Source organism: Chlorocebus sabaeus, chromosome 14 (assembly GCF_047675955.1).
Source record: "Chlorocebus sabaeus isolate Y175 chromosome 14, mChlSab1.0.hap1, whole genome shotgun sequence".
NCBI lineage: Eukaryota > Metazoa > Chordata > Mammalia > Primates > Cercopithecidae > Chlorocebus > Chlorocebus sabaeus.
This window is the reverse complement of record NC_132917.1, coordinates 44,780,535-44,783,942: the sequence shown is the minus strand read 5'-3', so window position 1 is coordinate 44,783,942 and position 3,408 is coordinate 44,780,535.

The following is a 3,408-nucleotide window of genomic DNA, read 5'->3' as shown; positions in this document are numbered from 1 at the left end:
GGAATTTTACCTCCATCTTCACCTTCCTGTGCAACCTTAAGCAAGTCAGCAAACTCTGTGAACTTCAGTTCCCTGATAATAGTGGGAAAGAGGACTATCATAGCCTCTTATTTCATAGATGTGACAGAGGAAATATGATCACCATGGAAAGCAACCTAAAATCTTTGGAAGAAAGACCTTGAGAATGATCACATGGATAAAAGCATTGGTCCTTTAGAAGTCACATAAGTAGAGCAGTGCTCACACTAACACACTAAATGCTGGGTTGGAGGATAATTAGTTAAACCTACTGTCTTTGAACTGCTGTGCTGGGATTTTAAAATGAGTTTTTTGGGGAAAATCCTCCAGTTTAATGGTAGTGAAAATGGCAGAAAAAGGAATTTCCAAAGCCCACCCTTCCATAAAGGCAAGTTTTTTAATTAGCAAAAACTGTCAGAATCAACCTTTCTAAAACTCTGGAAACTAGATAAAAGCTTGCAGCAACCCAGGTAGCACTTATTCAAGAAGCCAGCTGAATCTCAGTAAGAACAAATAGCTTTGTGGCCTTTTGACTTACCCCTAGTCCCATCCCATGCTCACCATCTCAGCAGTAGTCTTGAAAATAATAACCCACATCTTCAGAACTAATTCAGGAGGGAGCAGACGGACCTCATTTACAAATTGTCCTTAGCTGATGGTGGTGGCTCCCAGAAGTCCTGTTGAAAAGATTTGATTTGATCTTGTCAGCCTGACTAAAAGTTGCCTTATGCCAAAGTCACTACCAAAGGGCATTTATCAATAACAGTTACAGGCAAATGTTTTAGTGTCTGCTGCCTGAGACAATGGATAACAGTTGGGCACACAATAGGGTGACCCAAAATCTTGGGAGGAAAGGCTGGGGAGTAAGATGCTTTGGGAAATAAGAGCTTTGTAAAGATTCAATATATTCTTGGGAATCTAGAAGCCACCCAGAGTTGTGTGCATGCCCAGATAAGACCTGAGGAGGCTCTAAGCTCTTATCTCTGGTTGACTTTGAGGCTGTGCACAAGCAGAATGTAAAGGCAATGTTGTTAAATTCCTATCTGAGTGTTGAAGACATGCCCAACATACACACCTAATCCTTCTGCAAAGACTGGGTGTTTTTGTCATTGCCAGTGTTCCAAGTGTTTAAGGAAATCTCTGTCTAATTAGCTGACTACTAAGCTAATGGAACAGAGACTTCAGTGGCCACATATGACAAAGAATACAGAATTTACTAAATTAGTTTAGAAAAGTCACTGAGCAAACAGCAACAATAGCAAATGCTAGAGAGGGGGTAAAATCTGATTTCCAGAGTTGCCACATAATATTCAAAATATCCAGTTTTAATAAAAAATTACAAGGCACATAAAGAAATAAGAAAAATTTCCCATACACAGAAAAAATAGAATCAATAGAAACTGACCCTGAAGAAGCCCATACATTGGACTTACTAGATAAGGACTTTGAGATCAGTTCAAAGAACTAAAGGAAACTCTGTTTAAAGAACTAAAGGAGGCCAGGGACAGTGGCTCATGCCTATAATCCTAGCACTTTGGAAGCATTGCTTGAACCCAGGAGTTTGAGACCAGTCTGGGCAACATAGTGAGGCTTCATCTCTATAAAAATAAACAAATGAATAAATAAACTTTTTTTAAAAGAAGAACTACAGGAAAGCATGAGAATGATGTATCACCAAAATAGAAAATAGCAATAAAGAAATAGAAACTGTAAAAAGGAACTAAATTGAAATTCTGGAGTTGGCCGGGCATGCATGCCTGTAATCCCAGCACTTTGGGAGGCCGAGGTGGGTGGACCATCTGAGGTCAGGAGTTCGAGAGCAACCTAGCCAACATAGTGAAACCCCGTCTCTACTAAAAATATAAAAAATTAGCTGGGCATGGTGGTGGGCACCTGTAATCCCAGCTACTCAGGAGGCTGATGGCAGGAGAATTGCTTGAACCCAGGAGGCAGAGGTTGCAGTGAGCTGAGATGACGCCACTGCACTCTGACCTGGGCAACAAGAGCAAAACTCTGTCAAAAAAAAAAAAAGAAATTCTGAAGTTGAAAAATGCAGTAACTGAAAAGTTTTGCTAGAGGAATACAGCAGAAGATTTGATCTGGCAGACAAAGGAATGAGCAAACTTGAAGATAGGTCAGTTGAGATTATTTAGTCTAAGCAACAGAAACGAAAAAGAAAGAAGAAAAATTAACAGAACCTATGAGATCTGTGCGACATCATCGAGCATACCAGCATAAGCATAATGATAGTCCCAGAAGGAGAGAAGAGAAAGAAAGGGAAAGAAGGAAAAAAACATTTGATGAAATAATGAACAAAAACTTCCCAAATTTGATGAAAAGCATAAATGTACATATCCAAGAAACTCAATGAATTCCAAGCACGAAAACCTCAAAGAGATCCATGATGATACATATTATAATCAAAGTGTTGCAAGATAAAGAGAATCTTGAAAACATCAACAAAGAAGCAACTCATCATGTACAAGGGACCCTCAATAAGATTAACAGCTGATTTCTGATCAGAAACCATGGAAGCCAACAGACAGTAGGATACATATTCAAAGTGCTAAAAGAAAGAAAAATAAACACTTCTCAACTGAGATTCTACATCTAACAAAACCATCCTTCAGAAATGAAGGAGAAATTAGACATTCCCAGGTAAAGTGAGTTTGCTATCTGACAGTATTCTCAAGTGCTACCAAATGAGCCTCTAGTTTACACTGAATACTATTTTACAAAACCGTGACTCTCCTATCACGATGGGTAAAGGCCATGGGCCTCAGTTTGGTCATTGTCCTGAACTGCCAATTAGTAGTCACTAATCTTCACCTCCACCATTAGAGATGCCACTTTTGCCCCCTCTCACCCCAAATAAAAACAAACCCAGGGCTAGATTCAGAGGGACTGGCCCCTATACTCCTTTCCCAGATGTCCTAAAGGGCCATAAAAGGGCCCTGGAAAAAAACAAACAAACAAACAAACATATAATCCACCTCTCAATTTTTCGGTTGAGAAAGCTAAGGTTCAGAGAGATGAAGTGACTTTCCTGAACCCACCCAGGTGGCTGGTTGTCCTGGCTCCACAGGCATTGTAGACCTCTCCTTCCTCCACCCTCTGTAATCATTTTTTAAATCAAGCTCAAATCTATATAGAAGAGATAGTTTAGTCAGACATCTATGAAATATCAGAAGAAAGATAAAAGGAGATGGAGAGAAGAGAACATGAAGACAGAGAAGGAAAAAACAGAATGACGAGAAATGAAGAGACTAGGACAAAAAAAGGAAAGGAGAAAAGAAAAGGCTTACAGGAAAAAGAAGACAGAAGAGGAATCAAAAGGAATATAAGATAGGAAGGAAAGGAAGATATAGGAGGAGTCAAAGTGAGGAGTCA